This window comes from Venturia canescens, chromosome 2 (assembly GCF_019457755.1).
Source record: "Venturia canescens isolate UGA chromosome 2, ASM1945775v1, whole genome shotgun sequence".
Classification (NCBI taxonomy): domain Eukaryota; kingdom Metazoa; phylum Arthropoda; class Insecta; order Hymenoptera; family Ichneumonidae; genus Venturia; species Venturia canescens.
The window spans coordinates 14,468,673-14,493,719 of NC_057422.1; the positions used below are offsets into that span (position 1 = coordinate 14,468,673).

Consider the following 25,047-nt stretch of genomic DNA (forward strand, 5'->3'; position numbering starts at 1 on the left):
ATTTTTTGTCTTCGGAAACCCTAATTTTTTTCGTCCCCCCCCCCGCCACAAAGCCTTATCGCAAGAGCCATACGCGGCCGATTTTAAATGTTTTTTTCTCAGCTACTTTTAATCGCGTATCGAATTGCCTCGAACGATAAGACGAGTGAGCCTTCTGTTCGCGAGACCGTCACGAACGTCGATACGCATTTATTACGTAGATGGAGGTTAATACAAAAGCCACATCACCAAGTTATATGGCATGCTGCTGGCATTTGGCATACACAGGTATACACATTTATGGGAATGCGTATAGCTTTGGGAACGGTAGAGTGCACGTAATAATGTGAGCACATGCAACGTGCGGAACACCACGTCGGTCGGTGCGTAACGAATGTAAGCCACAGAACAGAAGTTGGAGAGGAAGAGAGAGAAACGACGAAAGGGCGGATCCCGTAACAATCTCTGGTTGTCATCGCAACATCATGCGTTTTCCGACTCCCCGTTCTCTATTCGCATGTTAGAAAGGGATTTCTCTTGATATCGTCGTTTTTTCGCTGTGCCCCCCCTCCTGCTTCTCCACTTAACAATTTCTCGGTTTCTCTCCAACTCCCCGAAGTATGTCTGGAAATAATTTCGCTCAGGTTGCGCACAAGTCCTTTTTTACAGAGTGCACGAAGCCTGCGGTGGCGCTACGTTTTCACATCGAAAAAACTACGAATTTGCCAAAAGGAGGGTAAACTTATTCGTTTCTTTGACAATCATAATTTCACTGATGACAGTGTTTATTCAGAAAAAAATTCGATTTATTCGTCGAGCGGAAATGAGCCCGGAAGTTCTTGAAAAGACACGATAAAGCAGACTGTACTTTTTGTCGTCAAGTATCGCTTCGAGCGTTACGGTTTAAAACGTCGGGACACGTCGCGTTCGAACGGCGAGTAGTGTTCGAGGGTCAGAGTTGCCAGAGATTGATGTCGGGCGGGATCGCTGGTTTAGGGTTATCACGAGCCTAGATAGCGTTCGAACAAGGCATGTCGGAGTGGAGCGCACTTTCTCCGCGCGCGCGCGAGCGCGCAGGGGGAAATGCTTTGATAAAGAAAAGGGAGATAGAAGTAAAGAAGGACACGGAAAGATTCTAGCGGCTTCCTACTGTTGAGATATATACATTCGTATATTTTTAAACTGCGTTTGTACGTACGGTGTTGGCATTTATAAATTTGTATCTGTGTCTACACTACGGGTATATGTGAATATGTGTGTAGTAGCTGCGCAGTAGGAGGTACAACGTCCAGAGTATGTACATCGGTAGATTTTAATCGGTAAATTTATCGAACAACGGAGAGAGAGAGAGAGAGAGAGAGAGAGAGAGAGAGGGAACGAGGGTTTGTACTCTCTCGAATCGAAATATCGCGCGGCTCACAAAAAGCCTCTCTAATTCGCGATCCGAGCGCAGTAAACTATTACCGTTTGTGCGGCTTACAGTGAAATCCTATTTATGGTAAATAAATGCTAATAAACGTTCAAGTGCGGATCGAGATTGTTCTCCGGTTAATTGCGCGCGCGCGCGGTGAGAGAAAAAGGAAAAATAGTTGTGCGGATGGGAAAAAATGTGCGTGTATATTCGTCGTGTACACGTGTATAAACGTATTCGGAGGGAAGCCGATTGAAATCGTTCGGACGTTTTAATAAATTAATGTCCGTGGGTATAATAAATTAGCGCGGAAATCAACGCTCCGTTTTGTTTAATTAATCGTTTTTTCCGGTGTTGTTATGGTCGCGGCTGCGGCAGGAGAGTCCCCCCCGCTCCCGTGAGCAGCCCACCTCGAATGTGTGCGGAAATTAATGTGTTTCGTTAATTGGAGAACGAGGCCGTTTCGTACGATTGTAGTGTGCTGCGGCAAACGCTCCGATCTTGTCTTCGGCCGTGCAACGCGGTGAAAGTAACGAGAAACTTGAGGAAGAAGCGAGGAAAACTCGCAAATGCGTTTGTGCTTAAAGAATATTAGGCGATAACGAGCTCCTCGTCTTCCGAGGCTCAGCAGCGTCACTTCGCTCCTCATTGTCTGCTCATTTTTTTCCTCATTTCGCACAGAGAAAACGGTCGTCCAATTCGCTCCAATCGAATCCTACAATCTCCCGGTAAATACTCTGCATAAAATTATCGTCCCGCAAGACGCTTTCGTGTTCGGAAAACTACCATGCTCGCTTCGCGCGCACGTCCAAACTTCGCGATATACAGAAACAAGCGAAAAAGGCACGAGGTGCGAGAGGTAAATCTATAATTGATCGCGCGAATAATACCGGATAATCGCTCGTTTGTTGAGGCTGCGCTGCGTTATCGTAGCAGTTTAATAAAATCCTCCGACGTTTCAGAGATGGTGTCGGCAATAACGAAACGAACGGGAGGAATATTTCTTAATCGTGATTAGGTGTCGCGTTGCACTTATTAACGCCAGTTTTCATTATCGTTTTACGAGATCCCGATGGAGAGGCTCGAGATTATAACACTGCTATATTTAATGACGATAAATAAAGTAACGTGAGAGTTACTCCAGCGATGTAGTGAGATACAGAGGCGAGATAATAACCGAACTGTATTGCGAATATGTACAATATAATACACTTCGGGAGCAGCTACGTGTATATACATCTCGCCGTTAGAGGATTAATACGACTCGAGAAAAGAGTTTGTGGACGTGGTGAGAAGACCAACGAGGAGCGTAGTTCGCGTCTCTTTTGCCGCGCGGCCACGAGAGCTGAGATAATTGTTGCTTTAATTAACGTCGTGCCGCGCTCCCGATGAGAGAGTGTTGCTCTCTTGTTGATTGTGGCCAGCAGTGAAAGTATAGGCATATATCACGCGAATAAAGCGAAAACGAAGCCAATTCCCTTGGCGTATTGCTATGTATGTATATACGCGAGACACGTCAAACTGTGCGAAAGTCGAAAATCCAGGGCAACGGGGGGACAGTTGAGTCGAAGGGACGAGCAAAGGGCCCGAGTCGTCGAGAAGAGCAGCTCGTAAAAAGGGGCAACCGAGAGAGTTAAACTTTCGAAAATAAATATATCGCTCGCTCTCTAGACGAGAAATTCTTTATGCAAATTTCAACATCGTTTTGAAAACTTGTGTTCTCGCGGTGTGATTAATTTATTGCGACTGCTGTGAATGAATAGCTGTTTACGGAGGAATTATATTGCCATCTCGAAACCGTCCAAATACAAATCGACTCCGAAATATCGACACGTGAGTCGAATTTAATGAGTTTTCAAGCCCAATCTCCACGAGCCGCAAAGGAAAGCCGTTTGTTCATCAACTTCGATGTTCCTACGATTCGCCTCCAGGTTTTTCCGGGTTCGAATAAATCCCGAGGAAAATTTATCGGCGGATGTTTTTTATCCTCGTAAATCTAGAAGGCTGCGGAGAAAGTGTGAGGGGCGCGCACCAAACGAAGCAAAAGAAACGGAGACTTTGACAATTCTGCGGGCAGATAAAGGCGACGCGGAGACACTGGCACGAAACCGCGTACAGGACTTCTGTCCATGTCCGCCTCTGTGTGTATTGAGAAAAAGCAATTACCCGGTTAAAGTTGCACAATGGAGGAAAGGCAGCGGAATAGAACTAACCGACGAGCTGCTCGTTAGAAGGCCGAAAGCGAACGAGAGAGACGAAACAACGTCGACTCACTAATACGCACGGAGGACGAAGTGAGTGAGAAAAAACGAGCAGAACTGTACACTAAATTACTGATAGCATGGCACTGATGCGAGAAGAGTTGTTCCCTCTATTACTCGATAGCAAGAATAAATTTCCTGTATACGAGGGAGTTTAACCTTGCATGACCCATTCACGGGCTCTCCACACACTGGCGCAACTTACCGACCGCGGCGAACGCCGCACTCTTTTCCCATGCGAGTCTCTCTGCTGTGTATACACCGACGAGCAGCAATGAGAGAGCAATATCCAGTAACAGCCGATTCTCTGTAATTGCGAGCACTCCGACAGTCCTGTAGCCCGGTTTAACGAGCTTACCGAACATCCAGTCGGTATCCTCGGAGCCCATTGAAATCCTAACAAAATTCATGATTCAACCACAATTATATGCTTTCGAAGTTCTTACGGATTTCAACGTAATTGATCATTTGTTTCGTTTTATTTGCACCTCACCAATTATACCACGAGGGATATGGGTTAATTACAGGCTTTATTATTCTGGTTTCACTCACGATTCATTTACATACGTCTTCTGAAACGCTCTATTTTTATAATATCGAAATGAAAACACTAAATTTGTTGTTTTACCGATTATTTTCATAGGCACGAACGAAATATATTCGTTTCTGTCTGCAATATTGGCTTGAAAATGCAGCCCGCGCAGGGTTTATATAACCAGAGTTTATTGCTGAGAGTTTAACAGTTGACGGCGTCGGAGATTTCATTGAATTACTTTGAAATCCAATGAAAACAATGATTTATTAATTCGATAAGATATTGCGGAGAACGGCGGAGAAGGAATTGGCGTCTCGATTAACTCGATGACATTATTTCGTACAGCTTAATCAGATTTTAATCGCGGTGTTACACGCGCGGAGAACGCTTTGAATAAACATGATTAAGGAAAAGCGTTCCCGGGTTCGGGCGGGCGGCGTCGGAGGGAGAGTAATTAGAGTTCGGTATGTGGCATCGTGAGCTAATTATGATGCTGTTTTTGCAGCAAGTATCGCACCGCCAAGTGAAATAATTGATTATCAGGTGCGTGTGCGCGCGCAGTGAAAGAAACAAAAGTTTATCACCGCGCCGCCGTCCTGAATACCGACGCGGTATCCCATAAATATTTCTGTTTTACACCCGCGGGGTGCGCGAATACGTCCACGCTCGAAGTAACGAAGTTTTGTGTCCGTTTGGCCGTGGTTCGCTAGCGCGCTGCAAACCGGCATGATTAAAGAGTTATCGAGTACGATATTAGTCTTATCTTTTATCTGAACGGAGGTCTGAACGCGTAAGTGTTCCATGAAGGCAGATCGTAGAGATCGCTCTTCCCCCGGCCCTGCGGAAGATGCTGCATCGACCCGTCGGTCTATTTTGCGGTTAAGCTGGGCTGGACGAGCTTCTCAATACTTCTGATGCTCTCCTTTTTCCCTCCTTCCCGACGCGATCTTCTCTTTTTCAAATCCATTTTCTGTATTTATTTCTAACCGATCACCGATAGTACTTATTACGAGAAGGCTATTAATCGTTCGAGAAAACCAGATCAAGAAAATTATTGCGTACGAGGCAAAAACCGAGAGCAATAAAAAATTGGAAGAACTGAAATTGTGGCGAGTGAGGAGTGACTGACAGGCTATATATTTGTCTCACTGGCCCACAAGACACCGAGCCTTTCGGCCCTTTCGCTTGTACTTTCTTCTCAGTCCTCGACTCCACCCATAACCAACGTTTCTTTTTTTCAACCTTTTATTCTCCTTATTTCTCTCTGTAATAACACGACGAGGACTAATGGCCCCTGAAGGCGTTTTCGTTCACCTTCTACTCCGAACTGTAATATACACATCAGGATATTCCTCGGAGGCACTTATTCCTGTCGCGCATTAATAGAGGCTAAAAAATGCGATAACGAATCGAGCATAAGCCATATTTTGTAGAGAAAATACCTCAGACAACGTGTCGTACAACAAAGTAGGCTTGTCATACTCCCCGAGAGAAACGGTAGGCTCAACTTTTGTTAGAAAGGACACAATGCCTCTTACGTCTGTATAATAATATAGTGTTGAAGATTGTGACCACGCTTTTCGTGTTCTTCCTGCACAGATTCAATCGTTTTCTCATGCGCAGAAGCTCCGGCGCGATGGTGAAAGCGGCAAACCCATCGGATATGGGCAATGATTTAGCAGGTGTTTTACTGTACCGGTGAACTTCGATGTGCAACGCGCTTCCATACGAACGTTATTATGCGCTCGAAGTCATTCGCTCGGAAAATCATTTTCAATGTGCAATAAGTATAAACCTGCTGAGCCCTTTTTTCTTATGCATTATTAGCCTGATTCGGTGAGGCTCGTCGTAAATGTTTCTGGACGAGTGTCATGAAGTTTATCGTCGGCTCGTTGCAATCGTCCTGTTAGAAAACGACTTTTCTTGTTCTACGTATTTCATGCACCTCTTCCAATGAATTCACATTCGTCTCCTGTTCGAATCGACCACCAGCTCACGGACAAAGATTCAATTTAATTGTTTTGTTTTCTTGAATCTCGTGTGCCTACTTATAGCAAGTAAACCTATATAATAAGCAGGCTAATATATCTATAATTTCTCGTAGACTATGTGCGGTTTCACCTCGATACTTTACCGCTAATCGCCAAAGGAAAATGTAATCCTTGGTGTTCCCGAGAACTCCAGTCATCTCGCGCTGCTCTCTTGCAATTTCATTCTCATTTGAGCCCCGCCGTGCTGATCGCGAGTGCGATGAAGAAATCACTCGGAATCGCGTTTCCATTGGGATTCAAAAATTCCGTATTAAATTTTTAAGGATTTCGGAGAAAATAATTTACGGTTTTACCGACGGTTACGTTACTCGTATTTTCGTGACGGAACACACTTTGAGAGGTAAATAAATCTGGAGTCGAACGAGAGTTACCTTATCAATAAAAGTCTTGTACGGTTTCCGGCACGTTCCCGACGATTTCAAATCTCACGGAATTATTCTCGAGTCAAATTTTTCCCACTCGACGTACTCTTACTTCGACTGAGGAAAGTGACGTGAAAAAACGAGCAGTAAAATAACCCGAGTAAAGAATTGTTGTCTATAAAATTCGAGAAAGTAAGTTGACCCAAGAAATTTCATTTTGCCGGGTCATTGGAGCAGTGATAAATAAAAGTGAATAATTTGCCTCCTGCTAATTCTCGAGCCTGGTATATATTTGCCAACGCGAAAAAGTCGTTCAACATCTTGAGAATAAAAACGTTGGTAGATTCAAGTTTTTATGGCTCGTTTGATATGAGCGAACGGTGAAAATTTCGCTAAACGTACGTGGTTTCACGAAGCATAAATTCTATATTCTGTATGCTCTCAGGTACTTCCTACTCAAGCAAGAAAAAAGGGATACACGTCTCCGTCAAATAGCCGGCTCTAGTTGGTGGTAACGTTAACCTCTGCGCTCGCGTGTGCACGCGAGCAGTCGAGGACGAAGTTTTCCGGTATAATATCCTCACGTCATTCACCCGAAGCGGCTCTTTTCCTCCCTCTGTGTTTAGCTTAAACGCCAATTCCGTAGGGAATTTCGCGAGCTCTTCGATCATTGATAAAAAAGAGATTGTGCGCGCGGTAGGTTGTATAAGAATTGGCACAAGGCGAGAGAGCGCCGCCGCGCGCGGCCAATGATTTTGAGCTCAAGCTTAAAGTTCACTCGACGAATAAGTGGAACGGTGATGAGCGGTGTTAAATTTTCACGAATCCATACACACTTTTACATATTCTTGTGTGTTGCTCGATCCTTTGAACGCGTGTGCGCGCCGCGGGGCGCACCTATGAGCCTCTCGTCTACTCGCGCGGTTGAAGAAATCCGCCCTCGCGAGAAAATCACCGGGAGATAGAAAGAAGCGTGAATTATCTTTCATCATTTGCCATTCTCTTCCTCTGATTCACGTCTTTCCTTCAACTTATACATTCGTTTCCTTCGTACATAGAGACACACATTCAAATGAAAAATCCAGCATCTATCCGCGGATACCTCAAGGTACACGCTGCTATACTCGAGCGTATGGAACTCCTTCGCTCGGTATAGCATGATATTACGAATGTAGGCTGTATTTATGTGTGCCCCAATGATTGATTAATAGGTCTCTCGGCGTAGAGATCGAGAAAGAGAGAAAAGTGCACTCGTGCAAGACGCGATATATCGAAGCGCCTTTTCTGTTGTACGTTCCACGCCCTGGCCTCTAACACGACGCTATCATTTTTGCCCCACATACATATACGCTTCTAAACATGCATTATAATACACGCGTACGTGTATAATAAACGGATAAAGTACCTTTTTATTTTCATCTATATGGCGCGATTAATCGCTCGAAATTCATTTATTCCAGGGCATTACCGTCTCGACCGTACCGTTCTTTCGAGCAGCCGAACACCGGTTTTTTACGATCCCAATTAATCGGCAATTCGTCGTTTAATCGAAATTGGACGGGGAGAATTATTGAAAAATCAAAAATAACGTTGGAGCGATGCAAACGGAGATTTCGGATGTTGGCAGTTTTTGCACGGAGAGAAAACAACATTTTTTTAATGCAAAAAATGTTATTGTATTCACGCCGCAAGTTTCCACTTCCATCGGTTTAACGGTAGCTTTGAACTTCGATTATCTCCGTGTGCAGTTTTAGGGAAAATAAAAATGTCCAATTACCTTTCCGGAGGGCAGTTCGATGCCGCATCTAATAAACTTAGGCTGTTACGAATAAGCGGGTGCTCATATGAGGATTGAAAGTCATGAATTTTAAGGGTTATTGACTGACGAGTTGCACTCGCATAAAAACTATGATTAGCGTTGAAAAAAAATAAAGTCTATAGTAAAATGTTGATTACTATGATTGCTCGATCAAAGTTTTTGTGTAACGATGCAATTGAATTTTTGTGAGTTCATAGAGGAGCCGTTATAACGGAATTGAATACGCCTCGATCACAATTGTTCGAGATACTCTGTGAATCGGCGTGGGGATTGAAAATGACTGTTGGAAGTTTCAATAAAAGGGGACGAACGTGCCCCGCTTTTATCAGTCCTTTTATCGCGAATCCCTCAAGTTCCTCATGCCAGACGACACGTTTGATCGATGCAAATAAATATGAGCGTTCCTCTCTTGCGCCGTTGAAATAGCTCGATGGGGGAGGAATCTCGGAATGATACAGGCGCGGGAGATGCGGGAAACCGCGGAATCGGCACGCGACTGACGAGACTCCGACACACGCTACGAGCTTTTGCTGAACGTGTGCTCGCTCGCCTTCTTTTCTTGTTTAATCGACATGGAAGACTCTTGTCGGGGGTCGCAAATCCGAGAGAGTTCACCAACTAGTACGATCCTCGTTCGACGTGAAAGTTCGCGATTGTTCAGGTTCTTATGGAAATCCATATCGGCCCGTGTACATTTTCGTATAATGAAATGAGCTAAACAAATTCAAAACCTTCAAATCGATGCTCGCGACAGCGCGATTGATTTGCACAAGATTTTCTTTATCATCGCGAACATCTTTTTCCCCCCGAGGTTTCTTCGCTTTTTTTCTCCTCTTGAGATAAGTAATCAGTGCCGCAGATAAGGCGAGAGACAGCTGTGCCAATCACCAAATTTTTCTTTCCTTTTGGCCTCTCTGCTTATGTAGGTGACCAATCACTGATACCGTTTATCGGTAAATCTACAGCACGCGGAGAGGCACTCGCTTAGATTGAATTACGGACGTGCGACCAGAGCGAGACGAGTTTTATGGGGAACGAGAGAGAGAGAGAGAGAGAAATAGAGATTAAAGTTAATAGACGAGCTTGAGGAGAGCTGCGGAGCGAGCGAAAGAGAAAGGTTGAGAGAGAGAGACATTAGGATCCCGATCAGAAGGAGATTCTTGATTACACGGCTCACACGGGAAAATCGTAGATCCTGCTGCTGCCGTTACCGCTGCTGCTGCTGCTGTGGAGTCTCTCGTCACGGCGAAGAGAAGCAGATCAGAAGCAAAGTAGATCCACTTGGCGAGTAAACCTATCCGATACGTAGTCAGGTTTTATCGATTTAATGTCGCTCACTCTCGATTCCACCATTTTCTCAAGAAAGCTCCTTTAATTACCTTTTTATTTGTTTATTTTCTTATCTCTTTATTTATATATCCATTTAATTTACTCATTCATCATTTTCTTCGGAGATTTATAGACTCGTTATATCAGTCGTTTCGCGTCTATTTAATGCGTTTCTCATCCATTTTTTTCGAGCCTGCAGAGTTGGAGGTGAAAAATCAGTGGCAGATTGCGAGTGCTGTTAGTTTGAGTTAGTCTTTAAGGAGGGAGGATCGCGACGATACAATGTTGCCATGCTAAACCATGTTAAAAATATTAAGAATTTCGAAATGATAAGAATTTCATAAAACTTGGTAAATGTATTCTTTAAAAATATAGAAGACAATATAAATTTTTTTAGATCTTTCTATCACATAGCTCTCGAGTAATTGAACACTAAAGTTCACGTGTATAAGCACAGAGTTTACATATATACAGTTATACATCTCGTGCATAAGAACTTCGATTTAACGCTCAATTATGGATAACCATGTGGCAAAAAAAGATTGGAAAAAAATGATATTTGTACACAAGATTCCACCAAAGAATGTTGTCACCAAATTATATAAAATTATGATTATTTTGATTTCGTGATCCACCCTCCTTAATCCTGTGTGGACGATGCGACTTTTTATCTTTTTAATGTTCGTTAAATGTATCGGGTCACGTGCCCAAGTGACCTGAGAATCATTGCTTTAAAAAAATGCACAAAATAAATAGCTGCACGTACGAGGAGTACCGAGAAAATGATGGTGCAAAATTTGCATCGGTCGTTAGCATAGGCACACACCGGGCTATCGTATTGCATCGACATCGACCTGGCCTGAGCACGAAGCCGAGATAGTGTGGGAGTGAAAAATTGGCAAACGTTCGTGAGGGAGAGAGAATATAAAATAAGGGAATAAAAGCAGAGAGGAGGCGAATGATCCCTATCCGGTTTGGCCAATCGCTCGTATCTTCGCGACCCTTTCTTTTCCATCATCCTCTCTCCCGCTCCTTTTTTTGATGCAATTCGCAATGTAGATTTGAGAGTGTATTCGCGAATAATATTTTCTTTGGGATAGTCTTGTTAGCGATGTGATTTGAATATAAACGATAGCGACGCTCGAATCGATAGTGGGAAACGATAACATTATTATCATAAAAGTTCGCTCCTCGCGTCGTGACATCTCAATTTGAATACGATTAACAAACATGAAGGGATACCGGAAACGAAGGGAAAGAAAATTTCTCTGCGATTAATCATATTGAGGTAGATCTTGCCCGAAGGATCGTATTTTATGGGTGTCTAAATTGGATCGATTTCTACTCCCTAATTTAAGATACAATTACTTTGAATTAATGTCAGAGTTATTAATTCGAAAGTGTAAAGAAATTTTTTCAACTTATTTTTTGACGAATTAAATTACAAGCCATTCATTAATCGGGGATCGATCACTGCGACCGAACCCGAAATTTCATTCGTCCCTGGCGAAAATACTATATAGTTTTTTGTGTTAAAAATCGCATTATAGAGAACGCAAAGAGAAAACATAAAAGCTGAATTTGTTCTACCTTAATTTGTTTTTACCACGAATGAAAACATCGAATAAAATTCGTTTACTAAATTAGTATCTTTCCGTTAGAATTTCCTTTGAATAAGGCAAAGTTTTTCAATCGATATTTTGATTGATTTTTTTCCCCTTCCTTACGCTTCTTCGAATATCCGATAACGAAAAATCGTCTCATTATTAGTCGAGTAATGACGTAAATTTCATTGGCACACACATAACGAGACAATGACATTTATCAAACGCCTGAGTGCGCCGGGTCTTAATCGACTGGCTAAAACTCGTAAGAAATTTCATTACAGATAAATGGTCACGAAGTCCATCGAAAAAATGTCAACTCTGCGAAACTCGTTCTCGATGAAAAAAATTGTAATGACCGATACGCGATCAAATGGTAATTATCATCAGTGTCCTTGCTCGTGAGGATTAGAGCTGAGAAAATTCATCGAGGATATTATTGTGATCGTTAATCGAGATAGTTAGAGAAGTCGTTAACGGAATTGTAAACGGTGGATCGATTATTGAATGTAACTTGTCTCTATATGAGTGTAATTACCGTGAATTAATCGTTACCTCATATAATTATGCGGAAGATATTATGAATCATGCATCGAATCCTACGGTCTAATGGAACGAGATATTCATTTGCACGTACATACGAGCCAAGTTACTTTCTTTGTTTGGCAGTCGCACGAATGAAAGTAACCCACACATTTGGAAGCTCGCGGAATGATGAGGGTTACGCCCTTCGGTTTTCTAGCAATCAGGCTCCGCGGTTTCATTCCTAGGAAACGAAAGAGCACAATGAATATGTACGTATTTATGCGAGGACAGCAGTTGGTGTGAATTTGAACCAGCAATTAAGTTTTCGTAAGATCTACCAAAGTGCGGATGATCCTCGCCTCGAAATGATTTAACGACGCACTCCGTGTGTTGTTACTTTCTAGACGTATTCAATGTGTTTTCTCACCCGAATCTCTTTGAGCCTCCGCGCACAAGACTTGAAAATAGGTGGAATGTTTCTTTCATTGCAAATGATTTTACATTCGGAGAATCTATCCGCATCCGCGGTGGTTACTTCATAAGGACACAAATAGAAAGCAACTCGGAATAAATGAAGCAATAAATATTTATCGTCGGATCGCAACGTGGAAGCAGCAGCGAGTGGTTCAAATTTGCACCCACTTTTCAGCGGCGATGGACATGAGACCGGGTACAATTGAGTTGATTAATTCATTCGCAGCAGCAGCAGCAGCAGCATCATCGATGAATCAGCTCGTCCGGTGAGAGAATTGTGAATGCCCCGTGGGGCGATCGCATCTTGAGAACATAGAGGAAGTGCGCGCGGAGAGAATAAAAAATTGTATGTCTATCTTTAGACGTAGACGTTCGAGGAAAGTCTCGTTACGAAGGAAAGTCGTTGTCGAGGTTTTCGAACATCTCGATTCGCTTCGCAGTATACTCAGCAACAATAACGATCTCATAGAAATTACATGAAAAATGATAATCTCGCGTTCCGCCTTGCAACTTTGTGCCGCACACTCGCTCTCGGAGTCATTTGTACCGACGAATTTTCCCATGTTGTTCGATGTGCGAATTTGAGACGTTAGAAAGTCGAATTTGTTTTAACGCGCCTCGAGCCATTCTGAAACGTCGTTGTCGTTAGCGCTCCGCAGCGGCGGAGTCTCTTTAATCACGTTATTTTATTCGCTCTGCCGAGAGAGACCTCTCAATATTTTTCCCGTACATTTTCAATTTCACTATTTCGCGCTCGCACATTTTCTCGATACCGCGTGGTACATGTCGTTCCCGAAGGCATGAACGAGACCAAACCGCGCGTGTACGAGTTCGTGTCGAGGTCGTCAGGCGCTCGCTGAATTCACTCAACTTGAACGAATTCAATCGCGAGATACTCGAGGCTATAATATATCTTTCTGTTTCTAACGTACGAGCACGCGAATATAGATGCACGTGTTTAAACGCAGATTTATTTATTCACGAAATATCGCTCGTTCTCGCTTCCTTTTTCCCCCTCGATCTCGCCTTACTTCCTTCGCGCTTTCGACGTGTATTTTCTCAGACAACCGGACTCTCGCTCAATTTTCGAGGTCTCTGCTTCGGGTGCAAATTAACTCGAACGTAAAATCGTCGCTACGTTTCGATGCTCATTGAGTTTCGGTCACCAAAAGGACGTAACTCTCGAAATTTTTGCACACCAAACTGACCAAACTGGTCTCTCTTCTGCTCAGCGTTGATACGTGGCTAAGCCGAGATCCCTGTGAATAACACATAATGGACGGTAAAAATGGCCGGCAGGTCGGCCAGCCTGTGTAGAATCGTTGGAAAAGAACCAGAAATTCCATGACGTCACACGAGCATATTTCGGAGCGAAAAAAAGCACGCGAAAAAGTGAATGGCCTCATAATTCTTTTTCGTCGTCTCTACTCCTTCGGCCCATTACATTTGTACGCAGATTTCACCGAATACTTTATTTTGTTATCGTCCCGAAAACGAGTCGGTCGAAACGCATGTATTATTAGCGCATCATTTGCGGAGCCAAGTGCCCCCGCAGGCGATTCTTGACATTTTTCTCCGTAGTTTCTTTTGTCTACCCGTACGAAACGTCTTCTATACCGAAAAGCATATTATTACATCTATAAAATTACACGCACTATAGAACATTGTGAGAACTCAAATATGATCTTCCGGCTCGCGCGGGGGGAAAAAAATTTCGGTCATTTCGTGTACTGCAGCGCACGCACACGCGTACGATGCCACCAAGTGCGATCAGCAGATCAGAACAAAGCAAACGAGACGTAATTTCACGTTGCCGGGAAATCGTCATTAAAGAAGCATAACAATGATTTCTAATTCTCAACGAATACGAATACACTATTTTTCAGCGTCCAATTACTCAACGCCTAGCGCCGCAACTTTTGCTTTGTTTTGTTTCATTGAAGTGGTGCGACGTGTCCTGCTGGAGTTAATATCTTTCAATGACTGTGCTCGTGAAGTTTTGTTGATTCATCAAAGGGATTTATCATCTTGATGAACTATTGTTGTCGAATTATATTTCGTTATTATTATCCAGAGTATTGTGAGGATTCGCATCGAATAATCGGGAGACGAGGACAGGGGTTCAGTCGTATGCATATAAAGACGTTTGGAAAGTTGCATGGGGTGAAAGTGTCGCATTTTTATGCCGGAATTATGTATATCTTTACGCTGCCTGAGTATTTATATACGTGAAGTGATTGTGCGTGAAGTACAGAGTGAGGGAACATTACTAGCAAAGAATCGACGAGATTTCAGAAGTTCCTTTGGTCTCGGCTATCCGCGAGGATTAATCGCTCGTCAGCAGTCCCTGAGAAGATATATCAAAGCGAGTGCCTGTCCGCGAGCCGATGAAAAAGCTTTTCATCCTGCACTCTCAAGAATGTCTACAGCAGCGTTCTAATACACCTGGCACAACAAATTTTCTAACGTCTTCAAAAGATCGCGCGTGATAATTATCAAACGCACTGTGCGGAGATGAGATTTCTCGATGTCGGTGGGCTCTCGTGAATTAATTAATCGAAGCTGCTTCGACTATCAAACGTCGCTTCTGCCATAACACCAATTACTTTCCATTGATCTTCGGCCTTTTTACCTCAGATATCGGCTGAGCTATCCTAGCGTGAAATCTCCGATAAAACTTTCGATTCGATCGCCTTGAGCTACGAGAGATTACAAACAAAAAAAAACAATCAGAGAAAAAGTTTATTCGGAGATCGATCATCGATGATTGTTCCACTCGCTCGTCTTCGGGAGGCGATTTTTTCGCTCGAAAAGATTTATTTCTATCAACGGTTACAAGTTTTTAACGACCTTTTCATTTTTTGACATTTCGAGCCTCCGCGCAACGGCCTTTATTTAGAAGAGGGAAATTTTCCGCGCTTTCGAAAACTCCGCGAGATACTCGCACGCCGGAGAGTATCTCTATTCTTAGTTCATCGTCCATCTCGAAAACTGGTCTCGCGTTCGAGAGCCTCGATCACAAGTATAATAAACTAAATCGGTGGGTAAAAAATGTGGGTCATGGCGAGCTGAATTCTGAAGCTGCACGGGGTCTCTGATCTCTCCGGAACTTTCGGAATCCTCGCCAACTCGTGTAGATTTCAATATTTTTTTTATTTCCAGATAACGCAGCATATAATTAATGTATCAGACAAAAGTATAAATAAGTCGGAATAGAATTTTTAATTTGAAAACCTTCCAGACCGTTTAAAATTCCACTGCGATGCTCTGTTTTAATTTATGCAAGATTCTCTGTTTCAATATTTCTCGGTGTCTAGATATTCAGGCAATAAAAAGTTCGTTTTCTATCATAACAAAATGTCCGCGTTAAATTGAGCTCGCCGGCTGTTGGAAAAATATTTTCTGAACGGCATTTTTATGGACGTGCGCTATGGAGCCCAATTTCCATGAAGTTGAAACGAAAAATCGAGCCTGTTCGAGTTCTTCAGCTCGCAGCGGAAAGTAAGTAACTGATTGATTCATCAACGTCTGTCTTCCCAGCAGGCGGCGAGAGAGGTTCACGAGTGACTCTGAATAAATAGGAGTGTGTATAATAAGTAAATTTGTTACAAAGTGACGTAGAAAATGAAACGGTTTTCACCGAGGCCTGAGAAAAAGAGAGATAGCAAGGGAGGGGAAAAAATGTGCGTAGATCTGACGCAGGGTTCGAGTTTGCTTTTCCCAGTGACAGAAAGAGCGACGGAAAAGAAATTGGAGTCAGGAAGAGAGAAGAGAACGAACGTCGCCTCGAGCGACACCGAGAATGAATAAACCGCGCGCGCGCGCGCGTCCGTACACTTTACCGAGAGGCGCGATATGTGCCGGACAACTCGAGGGCATACACGACGGCGGCTTGCTGTCTAGGAGTTACTCCCGCAACGTCGTCCGCGATCGTCATGAATATTCATGCTCGCCGGAGTGAGAAATTCACCGAGAAATCCTCGAGCAACGTCTTTCTGTGTATTACAAACGTTACGAATGGCATGTATACGACAATTTTATTGTATATATATCGCTCGTATATTTAACGGGTGTCTGAAAAAACGTGTTTTTAAATAGTGCTCCACTGCACGTTGTAAAATTGTAGGGAGGAAAGTCACTGGCCGTTAGTTTCTATGATGCGTGGTTTACGAGACGTTAAAAAACGACCGATGATGGTCAATTCGGAGCGGAATGAGCAGAGACACGAAGCGAGAGAGGCAGTGAAGCACGCCCCAGGAGCAGCAGAGATCGGCCTCGAGTTCTTTCGTTAAAAAATCTAATTAAGCGTCGCCCATAAAAGAAAAAGCTTCGGAAGAATCGTCTTCGATATTTCATAAACAAATAACTCTCCGAAGTTCCTGCATGACTTTTGCCATGCCCCATAGAAGTGCGTGCGCGACTTGCCCGTTGATTTACGATTGCATTGAACGTACACGTACGCACTAGTCGCGGGACGGCCGCCGCATGCACCAGGAGAAAGAGCAATAGAAGGAAGATTGCTCGAAGGCATTGAAGTCTGCGATATTGCTATGGTTTTGCCCCCGCCGGGCGAATACACATCGAGCCTCGTCACCTTATCAGCGCGAAAGTGTCGCTCTCACAAATAGCATTGACGCATGCCTCGCATCGTACAACTGGCTCGCGCGCTAATACAAGCTCGTTAATATCCAATATGTAACTCACCTTCCGATGTGTATTCGATACATTTTAATAAGGATATGTCAAAGCATCATTTTCCGCGTGATTTTAATCACCAATTAATATGGATTTATTGCTAAACCGGTTGTCCGCATTCGATCTCTCACCGAGCACACTCGATATTTTACTCTATTGCTCAGTGCGTCTGTTTGTTTTATTGATGATTTATCTACTCCTCGCACCATCCGCCTTCGTTTTGTGGCTCACGTGCGCGTACGTATCTTTGGTCAAATAAGTGGTGCATTCCTTGAATCGATTTCACTAATAGAGATCGATTAACCGACGGGCCATAAATAATGATCGTCTCGAGTGCGTGGGCTCCTGACATCGAAAACTATTGATTCGTTATCGAATGACCAATCAATTATGTTAATTCGTCTGAAAGCCTTATCCGTGAGGTGTCGTTTAAAAATGACCGAAATATCAAAGCTTTCTAAAAGTCGTTCGACTCGAGAGACAGTAATAAAAACACTGTTTTTATGCATTAATTAGCGATTCAGCCACTTCGACAACGACACTTCGGCAAGCACTTGAGCTACGAAGCAGGTTATCGATTTTGAGAGTTGCTCATTGAGCAGTTTTTCATTGAAGCACGGTGGTAAACACTCTCAGGTGGAAATAATCGACACCAAAGTGTTTCTTAGTTTCCGACGCTCGCGCGTCGAATTTTCCTCGGTTACGTCGTCCGGTTTTCGAACCCCCTGCGCGATGACGCGACAAATAAGCAGCGGGAGTTCAACGTCCCTCGGAGCAATGCTTTTGATTTTCTATCGATAAGAAAAAACAGGCGATAGAGATCTCGAGGGCCGACGCACACAAACGCAACTGGAAAGACTCGCGTATTATTTCGATCGACATGTTCGCGTACAACGAAAGTACGTGTTCCGCGCGTGACACTCTAAGACACGAAGATCCGTGATCTCCGGTGCGTTCACCCGAGCTCCACCGATCAGAGGCTACAAAAAAGTAATGGATACATAGACAAAAGTTCCTCGGCCAAGAGCAGAGCGCGCGCGCGCGATGAAAAACGTAGGCGTTAAAAAGGAATAAATAGTGTTTCGAAGAGCATGGCTTTTGTGGAGTGTGCGATAGCGCGGTTGAAGACTTTACAGCTAGGGAGTCTGGGACTCGAGGCGAGATGGTTGCTTCGTCGAAACGATTTAGAAGATCGAACGAGAGAGACAGAGGTGAAGTAACAGTGGCACGATCGCGTTCGCGTTTTGCGATATCGGAGCCGGGTCTCTTGCGGAATCCTTTCCTCCTTTTGTTTTGTCGGTTTTTTCGTTTTACCGCGTCGAGAAAGAACGGAGGGGAAGAAGCTGAAAAAATGAGAAGATGGAGAAAAAGTAGGGAATATACACGCCACGTCTCATCTGCACGGTTCATCTCTCGTCTCCCGCAACACCGCAAGAAGCAGAAGCTCCGTCTCGAAGCACACCATCGCGTTCCGTATCACCTTCGTCCTTTTTTCTTTCCGTCGCTTCTTTCTTTCCCTCAGCAATTTCTCGCTCGTGCCTGCGCGCGCCTTACGAATGCGAAAGAACCGCGGTGATATCTGGAGCTTGCCATAGCGGACGAGAGTCAACCCCCTCGATATGCCTGCACACGCTACACGCCATACATTCGATCACGTTTTCCTCTGCGCCCGCCGTTATATTCCACCACGACTATTATACCGCACAAATGCTTCTCTATGTGCTCGCATATATATATTTTGTATTGTAGTTCATTTACAAGGCCACAACTCGGACCTACATAAATTATAAAGCTTTGAAAGTCGATCCCCGATGGCTGTTTCTCCGATACACAAACCGAGCCTCCTCAAAAAGGAATTTTTTCTCGTGAATCACCTTCCAGCGTCAACTCAAAACCGATTAATTCTCTCGTCTGTGCTCTTCTCATCACGAAATTGCGTCGAGTTCCGCCCTCCCCTCGCGCATTAATCGGTTGCGCAATCTCCGAGGCAATAAAGGCCGCACACGGGAGATTTGAGAATCGGACGAGGCTGAAAAAACCCATGCCCGTCCATGTTCGTCTCTCTCCGTCGGCTGACATTGGCAGCTATTTTTATCCGTCGCGGAATAAAGAGAACCTGGAAGCTTTGAATAGGGACAACGATCTGTTGGAATATCGCAGCGTCCTCCCTCTCGAAATGGCCGGCGCAGCAGCCGAGGCTGGGAATGATTGACAAATGATAAAGAGCGTGTATTTCATGGCAATTTAACAGACGATGTCGTCGTTACGTCGCTTTACACGCTCCAATCTTTTCACTGTACACACTGCATTGGTGCGTACGCACCTGCTAGTGGCAAGTACATAATATCAATAGAGTAATTACGTCTCGTTGGACAATCAGAAGCTGTATAATGGCTCCGGTGCTAGCAGCCGCGGCGGAGAGACGAAAAGAGAGAAACGTCCGCGTAAATAGACGCGTTTACGGACGGTGTGTGTTCGTGAAAGACGAGGACGCGAATTCTCCGCGTTCACGTGTATCACTATACACATCGGAATACGACGGAGGACGTCGTGCAGCGCGAGAGCTAGCAAATCTCGCACCTGCTCTCGAATCACGCGAGCTCGTACGATACAAGTATACATAGCGAGAGATGCATGTTAATATACGTACAGAGAGAGCGAAACTTGGTCGAACTGCTAAAGGAGCGATCGCCGTTAATGCCGTACGTAGCTTTTATCGTTTGTACGCGTATGGGTCCAACAAGAGCAGCTTTTATACAGCGACACTGTTGCCACCGCGAGGGAGAGAGAGAGAGAGAGAGGGGCAAGTATCGCGAACAATGAATCGATAAATCAACGATCGAGCACTCGGGAGACTCTCTCATTGATCTCCGCGCATGTAGAGTCGTTCTCGGTCTATTCCTCGCTTTTCTTATATCTGTACGCATCAATATTTCTGAGCACAACCTCTCGGCGCATAGAGATTTCCGATCGTGCTCTCTCTCGCTGTTTCGCTGCGCGCAGATAAGACGCTTTGCTTACGGGGAATCTCGTTTCCCTTTGCTCTTTATTTGAAGAGTGCGTTTCTATGGTATCTCGTAAACTCGAATGAAGCCACAAAGTGGTTTATTATATTTTTCAGCTGTACGTATACCCACTTAATACACATGCGCGCGTGTATAAATTCAAAGAGCCATCTATACAGCCGTGTGTTTCTATTCGCATATATTTATAAGTTTGTAAAACAGAAATCACAGGGAGTACAAATCCCACGCTATATCCGTAATTCTCGAGTGAATTCAAGCGTGAATTATGTACTACTTAATGCGCGGACGGATAGGGGCCCTCCGCGCTCCTCGTAATCTTTTACTGGGAGAGCTCCATTCTCGCGTATATATACTTGCGCTAGGCCCGCACGCTTTTGTACCACCAACTATTGCATCTCGGTGCACGCCGAGGGATCGAAAGCTTTTACATTCTCTAACCGATATCAGGATTCAAGCACGTACGTAAAACGTGCTGTCTTCTGTTTCAACTCCGCACCGTTCGCGTACACACGATTTTTTTACGAGTGCGATCGTGCGTGCAGCATTTATATTTAGACTCGCACGGGGTTGTTTCCGATGAAATGGAAACCGCAATTTTATTTCTAGAAAGCGAGAATCGCCGCGAGTATCCGGGCGAGGCAATCATCACACCTGGGCTCATTAAATATTGATTCGTTCTCAAACGCGTTCGACTCGTCGAACTCTTCTCGTCGGAGGACGTCGAATTTTCATGGTTTTCTTATCCTCTGTTGCGCAATAAATACTCGTAGTCGATGGAAAAATAGTGATTCATTATCGGTGTGATCCGTCGATTTTCATTTCCCCAGAAACTCTCTCAAAAGCCATACTTTTCATGGCTCAATTACGGCCGCGCTCGTTTCCAATATTGTTTCTCCAATAAAACTATTTGAATTTCTAATTCTATCGAGCCACCGCGGTACTTCGTGCAAGGAAAGGCTTGAAAGATGCAGTTTGATACGAATCGACAGAAGCGATCGTGCCTCGATGTCAAGGAGCTTAAACTTATGCTTATTTGTTGTTATTTTTCGTATACACTCAACGACTCTTCTACGTGTAGAACGGTGTACGCGTGTTCATTCGGATGTAATACATGAACGCACATCGGTGTATCTATGATCGCTCGACTTTCTCACGAGATCGAGTCATCGCGCGTTGCTTTTCACGACGGGAGACATACTCGTGTATTTACGCACGAATGGCACAACCGTACGAGCGGGATAAAAGGCTCACACATTTATTAATCGAGAATCTCGAAACGAGAAGTCGCGCGCGCGCGCACGCGAGAGCACGCGCGCGGCGCTTGTTCGATTATCAAAGGAAAGTATCTGCGGTCTCTCGTCGATCGTTTATACATACGCATTCGTACCAACCTCCGCACTCGTATCTTGTATTCCAGAATACACGGAAATCAGTCATCATGCGTGTTTTCCATTATTATACTTTTACTCGTACAATCTCAACGCCACGGGGCGTGATTCCCAGGCATGCATTCGAACCAGCCAGTTTTCCCTACGTTATATCCCGTTTTCGTATCGAAATAAACGGGTTTATTAAACACCGCGCTGTGCTCGGGCTAAACGGTGCAAGTTGAGGAATTACAAGCACGAGCACTTATCAACGTATTATTTTACTCGCTACTATTTGTTCCATTTTTAAAATGCCTCGTGTACTCTTCTCTTTGAGGAATAAACGATTCTCGTTACGAGTGGTCCGATCGGTCTTCTTGAAATTCACAGGAAAGCGGAAACCGTTGAACGAGTGATTGACGAACAGGGGAAAAAATATTGCTTGCAATCACGAGAATTAAGGAGTTTCAGTACCCTCGATATAATGTCGTCATGCTAAGCCATGCAAAGAACAACAAATTTTAAAAAGTTCAGAATTTTATAAAAGTTTGGTGATCATTTTCTTTAATACCAAACTCGACGGGTACATATTTTTTTGAGATTTTTCTTCTGCGCAGTTATCGAGTAATTGAACACGAAAGATCACGTGCATAAAATTTTGAAAAAATGTGCTTTTGCGTTTTATGTTGAAGAACGTTATCACCAAATTTTTTCAATATCTTAACATTAATTAACATGTACCGAAATCTCTTAATTTGATTTATTTGAAACTCTCTAAATTCTACTCGTTCGCCAATCACTTTTCTCCCCAATCGCGGATTTTTTTCTGTCGAAACTGCTCAAATAGAGTGAGAATTTAAAAGATTTGTTCTCTCCCTCAATTATTTAATGAGGCGAAAGAAAGTTCGCGGCACGAGTTAAATAACAGACGGCGGAGAACGAGAAGCGTCAGTGAGGCTGAAACGTTTAGTTTTTTGTTTTCTCTGCACTCACACACTTCACTTTTCACCGCGGATTCAAGGAGGCATGGACACGTTTATATCACGCGCGCATATTTTCTAATTACGAACACGCGCTGTTACCACTCTCGATAATTGCGCCGCGCAGGATGTCTGCACGTGAGAAACGCGATTATTATGATCGGAGACGTTGATGAGGAAGAGTTCGGATTATTGTACTGAATAATAATCAGGAGATCAATCAACTCGGTCACTGAGATGCGGGAGATCGCCGAGTCGGTCGGGAAATTAGAAGACTCTGTATAAGCGTATAGCGAGCACCTTTGCTCTTGTTGAAGAAACACTGAACCTAATTATATACACATAAATATAGTCGTGGATTTATCATTTTAAACAATCGCCCGTCCTTCGACTCTCCGCACTCTCACTATCGCTTTTTTATATATTCTTTTATATTTTCGAGAGAAACAATATACCGAAAGCCGGTTGCACAACCACCAGCTAACAAGCTACTTTTTCAAGACAGACGACAGAGCTTATATTTAGAAAGGTAAAACTCATTAAAGCCTGTCATTAATGAGTTCTAACTTCATCGGGTCCAGAATGCTTCTGTAAATGCTGGTTAGGCGGACAACCCTTGTGCCGAGTGTTTTTCACCGCATCTCTTATTTTTCTTTTCGAATATGGAATTGTCCCGCGGATGTCGAATGAACGGAGAGCCGAGAAGAAATTCGATCGATGTACTCCGGTTAGGAGGAGGGGAATTACGTGCTTGAAGGAGCAAAAAATAGTGGAAATTTCGTCGGATCTCTCATGAGTGATGATTTACGACTGGAAAAGTTGGCGATCAGGCTTCAGGTATAGCCTCAACAAAATATCAATTAAGGAGAACTCTGGACTTTGAGGTTCGAAAAGATGGAATGTTCGATCTGGTGGAACGTTTCCGGCGTCCTCGAACGATTAAAACGGTTAGCATCGCTCCCTGATGTTATCCAGGATTAGCGTCTTTATGACTCCAGCCATATTTGAGGGTACTGCATACGTACGAGAGCGTTGAAAATATTTTTCCGGCTGTTGGGCCAGCCGATGGGTTTTTACGACTCGTCAATAGTGTTTTATTGGCCGCGCAATAAAATATTTATCGTTGATACGGAAGTGAGAACAAGTTGGAAAGTTTTCTTCCTTCTTTCTCTCGTTGACACAAAGGCGCCCTGCGCGACGGGTTAATGGGGGATTCTTATCGGCTCGGGAGAACATACGCGTCATCGTACATCAAGGGTACAAGTGCATGTTACCTTCGGAATATCCCTCCGAGCATTCTCCCCTGAGCTCTCGATTTTTAACTCTTGTTTCGCCGCGATGTTGTTTTCTCAACCTCGTTTTGCCGCTTCGAATAAGCTTCCGCGAAGGAAAGTGCTATCTGTCCATCTATCCTGTATCCCGTCGAGGTACAAAGAGACAGAGAGAGAGAGAGAAAGAGCGATGGAAAAATAGATAGAGAACGGCAGATATTACCGAGCGCAGAATAGATCGGAGCGCATATCACAAGTGGGGGACGCCGGCTGTTTCCGTGGTGGCGCATGTCGAATCGCTTGACCCTTTGCACTCGTGCCACGTTTATGCCACTTCTGTGAGCTCCCGCGGCTCGTTCATACGTTGACTCTTTCCTCGTGAGCGTTCGCGAGTCACCTCTCCGGGGGGTCTTCCATTCGGTAAAAAGCCTCTTCGTGATAGATAAAAACTTTCTCTCGTCCGACGCGGGTCGAGCGAGATGTAAAAAGAGGAGGGACACGAGAAAAAACCAAACTCTTTTATCACGCGTTTGAATGGCGCGAACAATCGCGCAAGGCTCGGTGTGTCATCGGGAGAAAAACATTACGAAACGACTCGTTTTTTCTCCCATTCCATAGTTCCCGCGGGCGCCCGATGTTTTTATCCCAATCGATCCACCACACCACCTGCGAGCGTGAATGCACGTACGAAACTTTTACGCTCTCATGGTGTTTCGATACGCCACGCGCGGAAAGCTTACGGACACTTTTATCGGTAGAAAAAACGAGATGCCGAATGGCCAACTCTCATTTCCGTGAAACACGCGTCTCTGAACCGGGGATAATGAAGCACGGCGATCAATACACGCCGCGCGCGCGAGAGTCGCCTTCTTTCTCGCCCGATACTTTTCCTCCGTGGTAAACGTATTAGTCAATGCCCTCTCGTTTAAATTCACCGAGATATCGAGAAACGCTGCACCGGAGAAAGAGTGAAAAGCTTCGATAATTATCCATCGAAATATCGAGGAGGAAATCGCTTCGCGGATAGAAGAGTTTCGGCCTCGTGCGTTACAGTCCCTCGAGATTTACACTTCGTACGAGCATATCCCCCACGTGAGATCCGCTTCATCCGGTAGATCGACGAAGAAGGAGCGAAAACCTAACGGGACTCTTGATTGAGCATTCTTCCTTTTTTGTTTTCCTTTCTTTTCATTTTGTCGTTATGTATTATTTATTTTCTTTATTCTCGCTCTCGATAAAACGTGGGTAGTCGCGATACTCGAAAGTTTGTGTACAGCGATACGTGTATAAGTATATTAAGAGGACGGATCGAAAGACTTGCGCACGCTTTCTGCTGCGTCATCTTACAATACTCTGTA

The 25,047-nt window shown here is 44.1% G+C and overlaps 1 protein-coding gene across 4 annotated transcripts in view; it reads left to right on the forward strand.

The window, feature by feature from the left end:
• Positions 1-25,047, forward strand: part of klar (klarsicht) — a 100,165-nt gene that overhangs the window by 23,843 nt on the left and 51,275 nt on the right. The gene's annotated exons all lie outside the window — the stretch shown is intronic.